The 20,640-nt window shown below is 36.5% G+C and overlaps 1 pseudogene; it reads left to right on the top strand.

Moving 5' to 3' along the window:
• Nucleotides 1-18,603: 18,603 nt before the first annotated feature.
• On the top strand, nucleotides 18,604-19,688 carry LOC149218974 (uncharacterized; annotated as a pseudogene).
• Nucleotides 19,689-20,640: the final 952 nt, after the last annotated feature.

The raw sequence follows: 20,640 nt of genomic DNA, 5'->3' as shown, positions 1-20,640 counted from the left end.
GTCAATGTATCATAGATTTTCCTGTCCCTCTGCATAAAATGCTATCCCACATCTTTCTGTTTGTGGTTCCTTTATTCTCCATGTTTTGGTGCTTGAGGCTTGTTCCTTTGTCTGTTGATACCTGCTTCTGCATTCAGAATCTTCATGACCAAAGTTATTGCAAATAGAACATTCAACTTCATTTTCAAGAGCCGAAAAGTTGTTATAGGTCCTTTTTGTAATCCCGGTCATACTTCTTTGTTTTTGAGCTTCTCTAGTCATGATTGTTTTATATGCAACACATTGAGCTGCTTTGTGACCAAAGTTATGGCAAGAGAAGCATTGTCCATTGAAGAAACTTCTGCGGTTATCAAATCTTCCGGCCAAATGATTGTAATTTCTATTGTCATCCATTCTTGAAGCAAATTGAGAGAATTTTACCTGTGGCTGGTTGTAGCTTTTGTTCATCCTTAAGACGGATTGCCCCTGGTTTACCTGATAGTCTTTGTTTGTTCTTGATGTAATTCGTCCCTGTTTTACCTGGTGATCTCCATTGTGCTTTTGCTCATTCCTTCTTGCTGCATCAAGATAACTCTTTGAGGTGGATGGTTGAGAAGTTTCTCCATTATACCCCAGACCTGTCTTGTTTAGTGGAGAACGCTGTACATTGATGATCTCATCCAGAGTTTCAGATCCTTTGACAAACTTAAGATTAATAGCCTTTGTTTTCTCAATCTCTTTTCTAAGACCAAAAATTTCACCTTCTAACTTTTCAAGATATTTTTCTTTTTCATCAATTTGAAATTGTAGAATATCAATGATCATATTCTTTTCTTCTATACATGTCTTGAGTCTAGAAATTTCTTCATAAAAGCTATCCACATCTATAGCATCCATGTAATCATCATCTTCAAATGCCATTAAAAGTTTATAGTCATTACCTCGTTCATCTTCATCACTATTTGATAGACCATCACTATCTTCATGAGTGTAGTAGCTTTTCTTATTTGCATTCTGTTTCTTGTTCCATCTAGCAGGTTCCTTTCCTTTGTCAATCTTATCCTTATGAGGACATTTCGCAGCATAATGACCTACTCTTCCACAAGCAAAACATTTAAAAGGTAACTTACCTCTGAACCTTCTAGTACCCCGTTGAATATTTCTGACAAAATTTGATTCTTCTTCTTCTTCTGGCACGTGACTTGCTTCATAGTAGTCTCCTTTGCCTGAAGCCTTGAAAGCGGCTTCTCTCCTGTCTGATGGACCTCCCTTTCTCATTTCATAAGCAGTTAGAATTTCGTGTAGCTGAGACATAGTAAGGGTTCGTAGATTTTCCTTTTCTTCTATTGCAGACACTTTAGATTCAAACTTGGGGGACAATGATCTTAGTACTTTTTCAACCACAATAGCCTCTTTTATTTCTTCACCCAAGTTTTTCATGCAATTAACAATCTCGTCTACCCGAAGGAAATAGTTAGCCACACTTTCATCATTATACATTCTGAGATTCTCATACTGAATCCTGAGGGTTTGAAGTTTAGCACGCTTTACCTGTTCATCTCCTTTGTAGCTCAAGACAATCTTGTCCCATATTTCTTTTGCGGATTTATATTGCATAACCTTCACGAATTCTGTTTGAGATAAGCATCCCAGCAGAGTATTGACTGCTTTAGCATTTGTTTCATATTTCTTCTTTTCGGCCGGATCTGTAGGAGTAGCTGAAGGAAAAGTGTAGCCTGTATCTATGATATCCCAAACTTCTGTACCAAGAGATTGAAGATAGACAGTAACTCTTACGTTCCAATAATTGAAGTTTGTCCCATCAAAAATTGGTGGCCTGATTGATGCTTCCCTCTTGTAGTTGCTCATGATGAATGATCTTCCTTCAAGCGATCAAGCTTCTCTGAAGGACCTACTCTGATACCAATTGTTGGAAATAATACTGAGAGGGGGCGTCAATCAGTATTATCAAGTTCTTTTAATTAATCTTCCTTATTTATACTTTGAATTATTTTTGTATGTCAGTACCATAAAATAATGAGCATGAACAAGAAAAACAGATAGTCACACCAGATATAAGGTGGAAACCCAATGTGGGTGAAAACCACCTGCTGCAATATGTCTCTATCTTCTTTCAAATTAGAAACTCCTTTTACAATGATTTTGTACTGGTGCAGTCCTTTACCAGTACGCAAGCTGCAACCTACAGAGAGCTACAACTCTCTCTCGTTTTCCAGTCTCTCCTGGAAGGGAGCTACAACCCCCTAGTTCTTTTCTTTCAAGGATCACTTTTCATAAATTTTCAAACTGGATCCATAAACATCAAGTGATCATCAAGTACAAGTAAATCACCCAGTCAACTGTAGTAACAAGATCAATAGTAACAGTAAACAAAATCCAGAACACCTTATCAACAGAGAAAGGTCAGTCAAATAAATGCCTTAATACAGATCCGCAGTTTTTCTTTATCTGACATGCGTTGCTACGCACTTCACCTGATGCACCTCTGCGTATCCCCGCACAGAGCCTTGAACTGCAATGCGTATCCACGCACTGTGCCTTTAAATGCGCCGCGTACCTATACTGTGCCCCCACACCCACTACTTCTATCGCGCCGCGTACTTTAATTGTGCCTCCGCAGTCAATGCTTCTATCGCGCCGCGTACTTTCACTGTGCCTCCGCAGTTACTTCTTCTATCGTGCCGCGTACTTTCACTGTGTCCCCGCACCTACGGCTTCTGTCGTACAGCGTACCTCCGCGCTTCTGCTTTCTCTTCACTGTGAACCACCGCACCTGAACTTCTGTCGCGCTGCGTACCCACGCACTGCGCCTTCTTCTGCTATGCGTACCCCCGCACTTGCACCATTAATCACCTGCGAACCTCTGACTAGGGCCAAATTGGCAGTCCACTAGTGTGCCACAGATAGTCAAATGCCCAGATCTGATCATGCGCCTGAGAGATCACACTTCATAGATTCACTTTCAACTTCACTTTTATATAGATCAAGCTTTTAAACCGATAACCCAATATTTCAGATCTTAAGATATTCAATTTGCAAAAGATACCTTGGCCAAGTGATCTCCTTCCCTATTTATAGTCAAGCCCTCATTCACACCATGGGACAAAACCATCAAATAACCAAAACAAGGGATCCAAACGGGGCTAAATTAGATCCTATACCACGGGCCAAAACCATAGGATCATGAACGACGGGCTAAATACCACGGGCCATACATAAGAAACCCCATATGAGCGCGCTTCTCTGCCTTGAAGTGAGTGAACTAGGGGACCGCACCTTCTGAACGGGTAACCTACGGGTATGACCACATTTCCTACACGGCGTACCTGCAGGTACGCACGCTTTTCACTGAGCACATGCAGACCTCTTAATTTTTATCATTTTGAGAGCCTGATCAGAGTTTTGCCACCTGTATGAGTTGTCATCAATTACAACACATGAACCATAGAGCCAAACCAGAAATCGTAATGCCAACATTTTCCCCTTATGTCTCTATTGTTGCTAGTAGCATATTCATGCCCTTACAAACAACTTCATCCATAGTCTTAGTATTATCGAACTCTAAGTGCTCCTTCATGGTCAATGGTATATTGCTTATAAAACATTGTACTTTAGCCTTCTCCTCCCATATATAAGGTACATACCGCAATAGGGAAGTAAACATGGAAATGTATTCATCCATAGTTAGCTGCCCTAATTGGAGGTCATGGCATTCCTTAGTTCTTTCATCATAATATCACACTAAGTTAAATATGTATTCTTAAAATGTTGCTAAAAGTTATCCCCTAATACTTCTTTCTCATGAATTCCATGAATTGCCTTAATTTCTTCCCACGATAGGGTTTCTTTCCCTCTTCTTCCCACCATAGGGTCTATTTCACTTGAAGCTAATAAATTTCCAAAAGAGCCTTCAAATTGTTGTCATATTCATACACCTGGAAATATTTATTGATGTTCAACAACCATGCCTCTGCTCCTTCTTCGATCTAACCATCAAATTTTGGGGGTTTGATTTTCTTAAATTCCCCTTGGAGCTCCATCCTCTGTCATTTTACTAGTTTTTGAGCTTTCTGCTAAGATATGTTTTCCGACTCCTCCAACTTAGTCTCTTTACCACCCCTAGATTCACATGAAAGGCTTCTCTCAGGAACACTATCCTCTCTTTGCAAATATGATTCTAATTTATTTCCATTCTCAAGAGTTGGGGCTAATGTCCTTTTATTCTGCCTATTAGTCAAGATTTTAAGTATCATTTCTTGATCTCGCAACAATCATTCATTGTCAGCGCTCAAGTTGGCCATTCCTTCTCTTAGTTGCTGCATTGTTTCAAACAACATTACAGATGTGGAGCGGGATTCTTCACCCAGCTGCGCCCACATTCCTGCATTAAATTTGAGAAATGGTAAAGAACTTGGTCTTGTAGGTAATGATGTCATATTTCCAGCTCCTCTTTCTTCCTTTTTATGAAACATAGAACACAAATTTGTTAGTTTTAAACTCACTTCTGGTCAGGCCAAAGTGTTGGAACCATGGATATGATACCACACTCAATCTCCACATGTTAGGCTTACATTTTACCTTACTAAATTATATTTCACTAAAGGTTAAGTTTTACCTTCCATTGAGCTTTATAATCTCTTGATTGGACAATATATATACACACACACAAGCTTATGGTAAACCGCCATATACGTCCTCATAGGATTTGTTGGTAATTGTTTGGTGTTTGTGCAAGTGTTAAGAACTGGAGCTCTTGAACAATTTATATCCAAATTTGAACTATGAATTGAATCGTTCAATACATGATTCGGCTTTACTATGTTTTATCCTAAGGTCTCTTTTTTTATGGTATTCCAATATTTATCACAACACATTAAAGTTTTATTCTAATATGGGTCCATTGAACCCTTTAGAAGTGCAATCTCACACTTTGGTTTTCACATCAAATAGTGTTCAGCCTCGCTTGGACAGATGGGGTGTCAGAGATCCAGTGCATTTATATTTAGGGTTTATGAATGGATGGTAGGGAGGGTGAGTGATTCATTATGGAAACTACCCTACCCCTACCTGAATACCCGCGTTCAGTTTACACCGTCCTTGTCGCTGCCAACGAGCTCTGCAACTCTTTCCTTCTCCTTCCCTAGTGTTTCTTCACTAATTCCCACCACTTTGTCTCTAAAACTCTGCATAAGGTACAAGTATGATGGACAACAAGACCTTTATTTCCATTATCAAGTATTTTCATGGTCATATTTTTCCATCGCTTAGTTATCAATTTTTTTGTTTCCATTTATTCACAATATGTTTTTCCATTTTGAAGATTACAAATGCCAACCACCGATGGCATTTGAGGACTCTTTGTGCCTCTCACCCACCTCCAAGTCTTAGCGTTGAGGTGTTTCAATTCATAGTTGGTCGTAAGTATACCTTATCTACCTATGCAAAGCTCTGGAGTATTATTCTTTGTCACTCTATCTTTTCACGTATTGTTATAAGGAATAATTTTATTATTATTTTTGTAGGGTATTTGGAGCCATTGCATTCAAACCCCTCACACTAGGTAAGACCTTAATATTAAGTTTAACTTCATTAGATTTAACTTCGTCATTTCCTCGCAAGTATGAGTTTCGTGCTTTTAGGAGCGGTATGGATTTTGGAAGCATTAATATGGGTTTTCGATCACTCTCTATGTTCTTATTGTTTCTTTACTATAATTTCAGGATTCCCACCTAGGAAACCCTCTTTGGGTGTGAAGGCTTATAGCCCACGGTTAAGAACCTTTTCCCCAAATTTATTGAATTATTTAGTCACAACCTAAGGTTAAAACCTCGACCCAAAAAATTTCAAAGTATTTATTTGTTCTATGTGAAGAGTTTGATGGTCCCTCATGACCTTGCTCCTATATACTTAACTGGGCCCTCGAGGCCACCTGTGAAGTCATATCTTGTATTATAAATCTTCTTTGGGGACTTCTTTTAAAGATGATACTTCTATGTTGAAATTGCAAGGAACATGTCTATTTAAAATATATGGGATAGTAAAGTCCTTAAAGAAAAATGCATGCTCAGTTTGCTTATACTTTTAGCCAAGAAGAATTTGAGGGTCTTATACTCTTTGTTTCTATGGTTTTATTTTCAGTCAGTATCCTCCTATAAGTGTAAAGTATTACTCTACCAACTACATATTATTTTTTGTCGTTTGAATGCAAGTTGATCACCACAAAAAAATAAATGTAGATGTTGTTTCTTCATTGGCCTATTCGGAAAATATGAATAATGTTAATTGATTTACCATCTGGTTTTATGTAGTTCTTTTTGGTTTATTATCTGTGACAATTTATTCATTATATTTCTATTAGTGCACAACATCACTTACTTAAAACTCCATATTTCCTCATTTGAACAGCAAACAACTACTCTCAATTTCATGAACTGTTCAGTGCAATCTTTTACATTTTGAGTTTCTCGTTTATACTTTCAAAAGATTTAAGTATATCCATACATCTACATTTGATTTAAGTTTAGTATGTAGAAATTTGCAGGCCCAACTCATGACATGTATATTCTTCAAACTTATTAAATAGGGTAAGGAATTTTACCCTCTCGTCAGGACTCTCAGTCGGTCTTGATTTGGGTAACTAACCTAACCCCATAACACTTTACAATATTATTATTATTATTATTATTATTATTATTATAATATATTTATTTATTTATTTCATACTAAACAATTTGTCAAACAGTAATTCTCAGTATAGCCATAGAACATGAAAAAAAGATTAAAACCAAGAAAATTTAGAAACACATATTGAAACTTGATTCACTTATCTAAACAAATCACTTGACCTACCACAAAACCTAATGGACAGAAAAGTGCTCCATCTGACCAAAGAGAATTGGTACATATACCACACATCCCCCCAAGCCAATTTCACACTTAGAACATCTTTTCAACAGAGACCTCTCTAGGTCCAATAGTATCCGTCCTGGAAGTGTGTTTCCCTCCTCAATACAGTGTCTTGTCCTTCTGGAAAGTAGCACCACAGCTACTCAATTACTTGGGCCCCCTCCTACCAGGTTCAAAGTTGACAAGGTTGCCTCAATCTTTTCCCCTCTCACCCTCTTGTCCAATCTCTTCCAAAATTGAGATAGTATATCTTTGGGAGGAAAGAATCTAGACAGGCAATTGCCTCTACCCATATACCCTTTTTTGGCTTTCCTTAACATTATGAGTGTGAAATTTCTTCTTAGCATATTTCTCCCACTATAATTTCATATTTGGGCTAGTGCAACATTTTATTAATACAAAATTAAGAAAGGAATAAAACATTTATTCACGTCACATATTCATACTTGGCCTCAACATGACCCACTATCTATAAAAGTAAATTCACAAGAGAGTAAATAAAATATTTACAAGCCATTCGGGGATATTACATTATTGCATGGAAAAAATTATATAAAATATAATAATAATTTTCTTAAAGAATAAAATACCTTTAAAATATTATTTCCCATTAATTAGTTATCATGTGAGACTAAGAAATGAATGATGAATACTCAATTTATATTTTAAATGATAATAATAAAAAAGTGTTGAGGGTAGCATAGTCCATGTCATTCAAGTGAAATTTATGCTTCCAAAAAAATAGCAAATTGGTATATGAAGTGGAAAAATTAATTTCCTATCGAGGGACAAGGACTTGAATAAATTTTAGTGGGTAGTTGTAATATCCCTACAATAAAAACTCTCGTAAATTCATATATTTATAAAATAAATATATTATTCATGTAATAAAGGACTAACATTTTCATTAAGATTTAGTTGTTGGCATTATGACTAACGTATTGGTCTTAATGGAAACCTACTTGATAATATGTCAACATGATGGTAGCAGAATGAGTATACAGGCTAGTACAAATGTGACAGAGAGATTGGACAAAGGAATATCAGTTCAAAGTCAAAGGAAGGATAAAGGTAATGTTTTAAGAAGTATATGTGGCTTCTGTGAACAAAGGTTGTGTACATACACAAGTATGGTGAAGCAAAGTCGCATATAGTTTCCACACCATAGTATTCTCAGTAAAAGGGGTCTTTACTATGGTATTGGCCCATAGTAATGAGCGCAACAATGGATATTTGATCCCATCAAAGAATACCATCGGTATAATGGAATTTTCCTAAGGTATTGTCTAAGGCCTAAACTATATAAGGAGATGGAGATCAAAGTGTTATGTGTGCATGTAATGGGTTATTAATGAATGGTTTGATTTGAAATAAGTGAGCACCAGGGAATAGGATGATGGATCAAATTTAATAGTTCTGAAATGTCTACACATTGAACAATCTTCTTATGGGTTGATATATCTGTGATGATGATGTTATGATGTGTATCTATTACAGTGTATGTCGAGATTTGGGTTTGATAGGTGTTTTGGTGCACAGCAAAGGTTTGACTCATTAATTACATATTGGTATGTAGGTTTACTTTAGAAAGGTCTTGTACATACATGAATCTTCTTCTGGGTAGTTGTGTATGTATTCTACAGTATGGAAAAATATGTATGCGGGTGTCAAGTATAAAAGGCACATGCATACACGAAATTTCTTTATAAGGGTCGTGTATGTCTGTTTGGGTTTTTCACTATGAGTTGATGATAATGGTTGATTTGTTCTATTATGTTTGTTGTTGTCTTTCAATGATGTCTCTTTCATGATAATCTATGTGTGACAATTCTAGTTGGGTTGAACGACCTATGGAATGATATGTTAACTAAAGATGATGATCTGTATGTGGTTCAGTGATCTGTGATGGGGTATGTATGTGTTTCAATGATTGTTTCAGTAATGCAGTGATTCAGATTAAGGGTTCAATCTTTTGAGATATGTATGCAGGTATGGTGAATGAGAAGTGTGTACATACGCAGAAGCGATGTATAAGAGTCGTGTATATCTGTTAGGGTTTTGCATTATGAGCTGTTATTGATTTCTTATCAATTCTCTTATGTTTGTTGCTATCTGTCAATGATGTCTCTCTCATGATAATCTGTGTTTGAGAGTTCTGGTTGGGTAAAATTGTTTATGGAATGATATGTTTACTAGAGATGATGCTACTGTGTGATTATATGTATCTGGTTCAGTGATATGTGATGGGTTTAGTATGTGATTCAGTGATTGATTTAGTGAAACAGTAATTTAGACTCAATTGATAAACACTTTGAGATCTATACACAGGTTCTCTTAAGGAGAAGCATGTACATACACAAGTAAGACTCTAAACAGTAGAAAATATATTATGACATATGGTTAATCAGGGTTTGTAGTGGTATCAGTTGGTTTTTATGATGGGTAACAGTGTCTGACTTGACTTATTTGTTATCACAAATAATTGATCATCTAGCCATAATTTATTAGATGGATCAAAATATGCCATGTAGGGCCAATTTTACCATAGTAAAATTGCTTTCACTGTGAGAAATTAGTTAATAAACCACATTTGTTGAGAAATTTATAATTAAACTAATGAAGAATAATTAAATAAATCACTATTTATTTAATTATCTTCTAGGAATAATTCATTAAACCATTGTTTAATTAAGATTCCTTGTCATATTTGACCCAGTTATGACAAATAAACAGATAAATTATTAATTATCTTATTTTTCTCTAGGAATAATTAATTATTATTCCTTGTCAAGTTTGACTAAACACCTTAGGAATAATTAAATAAATCATTATTTGATTATTATTCCTTAACCATATTTCTAGATATGATAAATAAATCATTTATTTATTTATTATTTCTAAATAAAAGTTTAAATACTTTTTCCCTCCTAACCAAATATAATAAAATATTCCAAGTGGTTATTTCTAGAATGGGGTTAATAATATTTTATTATTGCTCATTATTCGAGGATAACCTAATATTTTGTTATATATAGAAGGGTTTTCCATTCATTATTCACTTTTTATCATTTTCCTTGTTGCACTCACTATTGTAACTCTTATTATTATCATTGTCGCACATCATTTTTCTTTTCCATTTGGGTTCCCACTGAGCTCAAACATTTCATTTGTTGGGTTTTACACATTATAGAGGAGAGAGACTCTATTGAAAACCTGAAGACATTTGAGGATAGCCAAGAACCCATCCCATAGAGGGTGAGTGGTAACATTTATTTGTTCCCTTCAAAGGTGTTGTTTAATAAGATGCATTCTTTATATATCTGGTTTCCATTGGATTATTGGAGATACCCACATTTATTATTATTTCATTTTGTTGTTTAACTATGATCGTGGCATAGATTAGGGCTTTGGCAGGCTTTGTTTCTATAATTTTTAACAGATCTACAATGTTTAGCAGCAGCCATTTATATTGTTAAGACTGTTTGTCATCCACAGTCTTAGGTGATTTCGTTTCGTACACATATGAGAAGAAAACACTATAACAAATTGGCGACTCCACTGCAGATTTACTTATGATCCAAAAACATGGGTGACCTTCAGTTTTTAGCTTAGGGTTTCTTCTTTTTTCAGTCTCTTAATGTTGTTTACTAGCATCCTAATCCTAGATCAGTGAAAATTCTAACTTACATAAGTTCTCTAGTTTTTTTCGCAGGTCACAGGAACCGGCCTCGTCAGAGAGGACAAATTTTTTTCCAAGACTTGCTGACCGGAATCAAGGAGCATAAATTGCAATTTTCTACCCCAAAAGTGTGATCTAGAGCTCCAAAGCACACCTTCTGGCCCAAAAAGTTCAATCTCCTAGGAATCAGGTCAGTATATGCAATTTTTAGGGTTTTTGGGATTTTTTTCAGATTTGTTTCAAGGTTTTCTCGATACATCTCTCGAGATGTTTTCTAGGTACATTGACCATTGTCTCACCCCAATTAGGCCTTGATATACTCTTTTTTTCTTGTTGAAGTGGAATTTAGCCTCTTTAGGGCTTCTAGTATGATTCCACCTTTATAGGAGGAGTTTCGTTGAGTAAGAAGTCTGAGTTTCTGCAGATCTTTCAGCCATATTTTCTATATCTATACCTTCCTATTTCAAATCTTAAAATATAGGTTGTTTCCATTCAAATTTTCATTTTAAACCATTTTTGGTCATTCACCTTAGGGTACCATTGTTTTCCCTAGGTTTCACACCCATCACCCCATCGTTTTGTAGTGATTTTCCCCTCTGGTTTTTTGTTGTTACTGCACCACTTTCTAGCAGCATAGTGTCATTTGATCCCAGTCACACTGAAGTTTAGATCTCTTGGCCTTTTTAGTGTGTTTTCAATTGATTTCACCACCAACTAGCACAGTGTTTGCAAACCCAGTTTGGGTGGCGTTTAGTTAATTGATTTGTTGTTCATTTTCTGTTTTTAATTTTAGTTTATTTCAACAATCTTTTTTCTTTTTTCAAACATGATTTGGGCTTAATTAATAAACACACAAGCACACCTTAAGCGAAGGGCGCTTGGTTTACACTGCCAAGCCAAGACTTAACTTAATTAATTTATCTCCCTAGTTAGAGACAAAAACATCTAGTTGATCTCCCTTCACCATCTCCGTGTCACTTGCATCTTACCACCATTGGGACACCAAGGTGTTTTCCGTGGAGACTCATAGGCCTTCATCCCAGTTTCCACTTGGGCATATTACTCCTCCCTCTAGGGTTCGAGTTCATAGTCCCCCAAATCCCCATACCGACTCCTCTTCTAGTTAATCTGATTCCTCATCTAATTCTAAGCCTCCTTCACCGCATACCGTCACCATGTTTAAACCCACTACTGGTACAGGAACCAAACCTGGTGTTGGCTCCAGTTCTACCTCGGTAGTCATATCTAGCAGAACCGTTCTGATAGCTCCTCTGTTACCTTTCATGGTCCCAGATTTTAGCAAGTTGATAAATGACCCTATACACCACGATGCTGGTTAGCCAGCTATGCCAACCAAGCTTCCCTCTGACATTCCCAAGTTTGAGGGTAATCCTAGAGAGGACCCCACTAATCATGTCTGCTCCTTCCATATGTGGTGTTCATCCAATTCCATCATCGATGATTCCATTCATCTTTGGTTGTTCCAATGTACGCTCATTGGAGATACTAAAAAGTGGTATGTAGACCAGCCCGCTGCCTCTCATTCCATTTTCGCGACGATATGACACTGGTATGAATCCCTTGACCACATTCCGTCTATCCTTTGCCACTCGTCTTTCTGATCATGTTCAGGAATGGTGTAGAAGGAGGAGCACATGCCATGCCCCACCCTTCGAAGATTGTGTCTACCTCGATTGGTTTCTTACGATCTTTTTATCGCCCATTTCGAAAGATGTCGCACCTCATTTTCCTGAGACAGAGGAAGAAGCTCTCCAAACCGCTCTAAGATATGACTTGATTTATGCCCAATCCGGTTATGTCTATACCACCATTCCAGATCTCCCCCGTCTTGGAGGTGCCAATGCACCGAGGGCATATCACACCACCGACAATATCATTGGATCCATTTCACATCCTTCGCCATATACTCAACAAAGTTATGGCTATCCGTAGGGGGGAACCAGTTCCTCCAAGACATCTGCCCCTCCTACTAGCAACATGTTTTAGGGCCAGCCAATTCTCAACCTATCTACCAAACCGTTGCCCATCCACCATCTTATCCCTATGCACATCTGAGCGCTCCATCCCCTCAAGCATCAGCGTTGAAACCTCCCATGCATCCTCAGCCCTAGCATCCACCACCCACTCAGGGTCAAGTGTTTGCATAGCAGAGTGTAGCCAATCCCCAAAATTTGAAGAAAAAGAATAAGGGCAAGGGTAACTAGGGTAATAAAGGTAATCAACCTAGTGAACCCCAGGGGAACCAGCCTAACACCAACAACCAGCAATAGGGTAGTCATCCCAAGTAGAACAAGATTATTCGTATGAACAAGCTGTGTGCATGTTGTGGTGTACATGGCCACTATACACATGAGTGTCCTCTCTTACCCCAGAGGCACCAAATGTGGGAAGCTCAAGCAGCTTCTAGAGGTCAACTGCGCATCCAGCAATTTCCTCAGAATCTTGTGCCATCTCAACCGACAGTGCTTACAAATCCTTTCCCCCAGCAAGGATTTTTTGCTGCTCAACCTCAGCTAGGTAAAGCAGCCCATACCCCCCAACCTTCTGGTCCTGGTGCTTACTAGATCCTCATGATGAATTCTGATGAGGTCAATACCTCTAATGTCAACTGGAAAACTCGGCCACATCAATATGACAAGCCATCAACTTCGTCTGCCACTAATTCCAAAACCAAAGCATCTACTTGTTAGAAAAGTATATACTACAGAAAAATGGTACACATAAAATATTGCAAAACACCCTAAATTAAACATAACTTCTACCATCATATCTCTGCCTAATCAACGGCCTAGATTGACTACGAAATTACAACGTTTCACAAGGAAATTTTACATTTATTTTTAGCCTTGGGGGCACTGCCCCCGATCCCCCGCCAAAGGGGGGCTCCAAATAATCGTCGTCGCCCACCCCCTCTGGATCCCCCTGGTGGCATACATTTTATGGGCGGCATTTCCGCCACATTACAAATTGGGGTCCAATGTGGCGATACCTCTGAATAAAGAAGATAATCAGGCTCCACACCAACAATCTCCCACTTGGAGATTGATTATAGAAACTTCACCGTTGCTTCATTCATTGGATAATGACTCCACTTTGGACTTGGTTGTTTCTCATATTCTTCATCATACTTGAAGACCAATCGAAACTAAGAAGAATCTCAGTTTCTCCCTAGTACAACTTTTGTTAACATATATGCAGGATTCTGGCTAGTGTGTATATTTTCCATCTTCCAACACTAACCATATGAAATGGTACTTGAGCTGTATATGTTTAGTCTTGGAATGAATTGCATAGTTCTTTGAAATATGTATGGCACTCTGGTTGTCACTGTTTAACCTGCCCAACTCGTGCTTCTTACCCAATTCATCCAGAAACCTTTGTAACCAAATCATTTATTTACTAGCCTCTGTAGCAGCAACATACTCTGCTTCCGTTGTTGAGAGTGCAACAACACTGTTGGGCCGCCAAACTAACATAAATTTTCACTCCATTTTCACCTTTGTCCTCATTTTGTCACCTCATTTCATCATATTATCATTACATAACCCTATATTTCCATTACCATATGAGTTTATATTTTCATTTTCCAAAGTTATTAATTTCATGTATTTAGAGTGAATTTATGATTAAAAGTTAGAGAAATAACATGTATTTGCTTATACCTAAAAGTGGCTTGAGTTTGATGACATGTGTCGATCATTTGGAAGCTTCCAAGGAACATTATGTGGCCTCCCAAGATCAAATTCGAATTTCAACTCAAGAGGTGGACCCTATTCCAAGGAGAAAGATCATGGAGATTTTGATGTGTCATGGGATTTGTATCTAGTATTTAGGGATAAGTTGAGACAAGTATGGATCTAGTAGATATTTAAGGGATCTACATTTATTGAGTAGATATCCCTAATTCATGTATAAATAAGAGGATCATCCTTCAAAGGAAAAGGGGAGAACAGTTATCAGTTATTCATTAGCATCAGATTTATGATTGTTCATTCAACATGAATAATATCATTTTCTCCAAATCATGAGTTATGAGTGTTGTTTGATTCTTAACGTGTGATAGTTGTTCATGTGTTCTCATTGAGGAATGGAAGGATCCCCATACTAAGATAAGTACACTTTGTTGTAGAGTAATGTTCATAATTGTGAATATGTTAATTTTAAGTATGGGGGATTTACGCAGTGCATTATATTAGATATCATTTTTGGGATTCAACTGCGTTAAGTAAGTCATTCAAACGTATGACCATTTCCATGAGAGGTAGTCGTAACTGACTAATTTCTCATGATTTTTGAATAGTTCACTTAGCACTCATTGCATCGGGTGATGCTCACAGGGGTGAAGAAGTGGGATTGAAACTAGTGAAATGTGGAGAACGAATCACATAGCATCAATCATCACTTCCGGGGCTTGCACCCGGTAACCAGGACTTCCCAGGAGGTCACCCATCCCAGAACTCCTCTGGCTCAAGCGCGCTTAACTGTGGAGTTTTTCCCCACAATCAAGCCCACTTAGCTTGCTACCCCATTTGCAAAACCTTAGCAAGTATTGTGCCTCATGAATCTATGTTAATTTTAATTATGATATTCATCTTATTTCTTTGTTGTAAATACTTGTAGATAATTTCAGTATGAATTCATGTAATGGCCATGTTTTTTGGTGAAGGTTGATCTCCTTTCAGTAGCTAGTTTTTATGTGGGAAGGACAACCAAGAACTCCTAAGTTAGGAGCCTCTTCTCCAGGAGCTAAACTGAACTGAAACAAGATTTACTTTCTCATATGCTTTCCTATCTTACATTTATGTTAATATTGATTTCCTTTCAGTAGCTAGCTTTTATGTGAGAAGGGCAATCAAGTCCTCCTAAGTTAGGAGACTCTCCTCCATGAGCTAAGAACTGAACTGAAAACAATATTTACTTGCTTTCATTTCTTTCCTGCTTTCTTAGATGTTTGGTAATGTTATTATAGAAATATTGTAGAAGGACAATCAGGACTCTTGAAAAAGAGACTCTTCTCTATCTTCTAAAGTAAGATAATTCCATTGATCAAAAAATTTTATGCTTTCATAAAATAGATTTGATAGTTTAGATTTGTAATATCCATTTCCATTCTAAACAAACTTCCTACACCTATTTCATCTGAGGTCCCATATATTTTGGTTTTCTTCTAAGTTTACGAAACCCCCAGGTTGATAAATTGAATGATAGGGATTTAATAGACAATTAAATCGCCCAACATTTTGGCGCCATTGCCAGGGAAGCAAACTTAGATGTAAGCTAGCTAGGAGGATTGTTTAGGAAGAATTTTTATTTAGGATCATTTAGGGTTAATTGCATTTAGGAATTTTCATTTAAGTTTATTCCCGTATAAAAAAACATAGAAATAGAACACAAATCAAAAACCCCATTCACTATAAGAAAAAAAACAAAAACACAATAAAATTCCATATGTATATATGGAAGAACAATGAGTATAAGTTTGGAACAACTCGCTCAAATCCTAGCAAGTGTCAGGATCTCCTCTTCTTGCAAAGAAGAGATCTTGACAATAGCCAAAAGTTTAACTACTCCTCCAAAAGAAAACAATGAATTAACATTCGAAGAATCCTGTATATCTGACGATGAACAATTATTTGAACAGGAGATTGAGGAGGATGAAGAAAAGTTGCAACATGATCTGAATCGAAGTGGAAATCACACCTATGAAAGTCTTATTGAAAGGTGGTTTCGATGGTTTCAAACAAGTACGAGGTTAGATCGATTTCATTTTTATTTCATTAAATCACACTCACAAAAACTAGATTCAATCATCCTTGTATATTTTCATTTTAAATTTGCAAAATTGAAAATGAATATATTTTTACTACTATTGCGTGAATGGTTACATTGGAAATTTAATTACACGTAATAGTTTGTAATTTTCAATTAGCATAGAATAGGTAGGATGATATTTTCAGTTCGAATAAGTATGCTCTCCTCCTGCGTCTTTGCACGATCTCGAGGATCAGAAAGTAGAATGTTTATAAATGTTTTCAGGATTGCAATATGCTTGTCTCCATTTGCTAAAAAAAAATCATCCTAAATCAATAAAAAAATCCTAAATTGTTTTAGGGTTAGAATAAAATTTAAATTCTTTTTAAAAAGATTTCGATTTAAATTCAACTTTTTTTTTTTTAATAAAAAGAATGAAATTCAATTTGTAAAAATAAAATCATTAGAAATAAATTTAATTTCTTAATTGTTGCCACATAAAAAACAATAGGAATAGAAATTTAAATTTTAGTTTAAAAAAAAAACAATACAAAATAAATTTCATTTTTCTAAATTTTTTTATTTTTTAAAAACGATACAGAATAAATTAATAAAAATTAAAAAAAAAAAATTAATTAAAAAAAATAACAACATAAAATTAAAAAAATATATAAGGTTTAATTTATTTTTCTTAGTTTTTTTTACAAAATAAAACCATTGTAGTTTAAAAAAAAAATGAGAAAAAAACAATAAAATAATGAATAAAGCAAAACATTAAAAAATAATAATAAAAAAAAAAAATAAAATAAATGAAAACCAAACCTATTGTATATCTCTCGAAGCAAGTTGACCATTCTCTTTTGTGAAGATCAGGGAGATATCATAACGCTCACAGTGGGATCAACACACGAGAAACTTTGTACATTGGTGAGAGAACAATAATCCAAGGCTGCAAGGTGCAATAACGTAGGGATCAGAGGGCCAAAAAGCCAAAATCCAACAACGCCAGAGTCATACAATGGGTCGAGAACGATCACATACCAATCCATTAATTGTTAGAAGTCACTACGAAGCTGATGAGTCGTATATATTGCCGCAATGGGAACATATATACAATCAAAGTTGAAGGGCCAATAGGACAACGCTAGACAGTTGTGGGTCGCCAGAATTCCAAGGACAACCGCTCAAGGGACAAATATTTGTCAACAGGTCATTCCCTGTGCGCACCACCTAGAGCCCAAGGAGTGAGATCATTCATTTTTTCATTTTGACAAAAAGGACAAGGAATGAAGAATGCTTTTGATGAAGGAAACGAGAGAACCATGCACCATATAGAAGTTGTGGACTGTCACTTCATGAGGGAGAAAGTCAGCTGCTACGTTTGAAAAATATAAGAGTTGGGGCGTTGGAGAAAGATAAGAGATGATGCGTTGGAGAAAAGTGGCAAGATGACAACAAATCCCAAAAATAATGGAGATCGAAAATCCATGAGGAAAATCAGGTTTCAGTTCATAAAATAAGGAAGAGATCGCGCCAAGATTCTCTAGCATGATCAAAGAATCCCGATTTTGCTGCGTTTGCCACTCTTCATTGGTTGTTTCAGTTTGATCTAGGAGACGAAAGAAATTACGACATAACAGTGATAACAGTGATAGTAGGTAGGTGATTCTTGGTATGGTTTGAGCACTTGCATGTCTGCCTAGCATCACGTTGCTGTTAAAATCTGCATGCGCGGCTCTGGATTTTCGCATTATCATTGACCCAAATTCAATCGTACAACAACCCTGTTTGAAGTATTTTTTTCTTATCCTTTTTCTGCTTTTAGAAAGCTCTGGGATGAGACCATATTCAATGTATGCCGGGCAGATTTACGGGTAGTTATTGAACTCAAAACCCTCGTATATGTTTCGAGTTTCTTCTCTGCTTTTTATGTCTCGGGGTTTGTTTTGAAGGGTTCTGGGGTTCAAAATTTGTTTTTCTATAGTTCACCATTGAGGTTTAGAGCCGAGACCTGTAAAGTAGGTTTTGAGGTTGAAAATATTGAATGGGTCTCGGTGATTCGCCGTGTTTTGGTCATTTTTCTTTTAAAGGGTTCTGGGGCTTTGGGTTCTTCACAGAGTCTGAAATAGAAGTCTAGAACTGCGGCTAGAGTTAGGATTTGAGCTTTAAATCCCCCGAGTGAATTTCTGGCGCTTGTAGCATATTTTGGGGATTCTGCGGCTATTTGGGAGTTGTGTGAACAACGAATGAGTGTGTTTATAGTGTCTGCCATGAAAGTTTAGGTCGCCCCGCTGTTTGAGGTAGGGCTTCAGCTTAAGATACTAAAACCCTCGTGTTACGCTATATTTTTCAACATAAGTTGCACTTTTAGACGACTGCAATGGCCGGCTCAGAGGTAGCAACTCCTGCATCCCCCAATGGCTCCGCCGTTCCTTCCAGGTCTTTCCTTGTTAAGGACGGTCCTGTTCTGTCCATGATGAACAAGCGTCTCAGGGCCCTAAAAAAAGAAATATAACCGGATATTACAGATCGAGGACAGTAAAGCCAAGGGTAAAGTTATAAACAAAGAGCAGGACGATGTGTTGAGGTCAAAGGCCAGTGTTGCCGTATTGATCGATGAGTACGAGAAACTTAGGCAGCCTCTTGTTGCTGCTGTGAAGGAAGAGATTGCCGAGAAAGAAAAAGAGTTACTAGAAGAGAATGCCGCCAGCAAGGAGCCTACAGCTGAAGATGGTGTGGTCACAGAGGGTTCCAGTATCCCGGAGAATGGAACCCAAGACACACAGGATAGTGATGAGGTGAAGACTAGTGAAGCAACTCCTCCAGCAGAGGGAGATGTTGCCAAGGATGGCGTGGTGCTTTCTAATGAGGCCATTGTAGAGCTTTTGAAGATCTTGTACTTTTCTCATTTGTTCGATGTGACTTCGCAGAATGATTTTACTTGATGATGTGGACAAAAATGCATGAGCGAAGCTCCTGATTATCTTATGATTATGTGACCGATGATGCCATGAAACCCCTGGTAGAAGAGGATCTCGATGCATTGTCTCTGTTTGGTTCGCTCATGACTTCAAGGCCGCCCAATGCAACTCTTTCTCATAAGAGTGCCCTTCAGAGCTGCGTTCATCACACAAGGCAGTGGCTGGTTAAATCGGACAATCCTATTCATCCAGATAATGCAGTATCTTACTCTGATTTGAGGGAGAGGCTGAACAGAATTTTATTGTCCGAGTACTTTACCATGACTCTTGAGTTACAAACTATCACTCAGCAAACTGCAGCTACAGCTACTAGACAATTTGTTACCCAAGTCTATGTGCACGAAAAATAACATTGAATCTCCTCCTTGTCTGACTATTGTCTGACTAATATTAATTTCATGATGGCACTGAAAAGTATTTTCAATTGATTGCGTCCTTCTGTCGACTCAACATTATCATATCGATGAAGTATGAATATAAAGGGAGGATTTGGTTCAGAAGTAAGTATCACGAATCTGAAACATTGCATGTGACTGGAATTTTAAAGATTACCTTGCATTCGGTGCCCAAACGTTTGTTTTTGGCCATATTTTTATTTGATGATAACATTTTGTTTAGATTACATATTGTGGTTTACAGTTTTGTAGCTAGTGATATGTAGCTTCACCGTAATAATAATCAATAAAAAAAACTTTATTTGGATTTTAGAATTTCATGTCGTGAACAGTGAATAATCATTTCTAATTCACGATCTTTGGATTCTTTTAACACTTTTCATATTGTAAGTGTATCATAGTGCCTTTAAGACATTCATAATAATAAATCTTATGAAGAAAAAAATCAAAACAATACGAAAAAAAATTTTGTGATTTTATTATTTTTATTTTATTTTTTTAACAATCCAAAACAAATTTTAAATTTAAATTTTAGTTTAAAAAAAAAACCAACAAAACAAATAAATAAAAAAACAAAACAACTAAAAAATATATAACAATTAAAAAAATCAAAACAAATAAATAAAAAAACAAAACAACTAAAAAATATATAACAATTAAAAAAATCAAAACAATTAAAATAAATAAATAAATGAACATCAAAAACAATTAAAAAAAAAACAAATAAATTGCAAATGGACATTTCATACCTCTTGAAAACAATTTATATTTTCTTGGAGTTACTTCAAAGGAACTTGTGTGCAAAGGCAACAAGTAAAAAAATTTCATTTTATTTCGTTGCTAACATTCATACTTGCATTTTATGTCCTTCAAAAAGCTCTCACAGTTTTCATGCAGAATTTGTACT

Source organism: Pinus tabuliformis, chromosome Q (assembly GCF_031772625.1).
Source record: "Pinus tabuliformis cultivar Carrire ecotype Pingquan chromosome Q, CPIR1, whole genome shotgun sequence".
Classification (NCBI taxonomy): domain Eukaryota; kingdom Viridiplantae; phylum Streptophyta; class Pinopsida; order Pinales; family Pinaceae; genus Pinus; species Pinus tabuliformis.
This window is presented reverse-complemented; position numbering and strand designations above follow the sequence as displayed.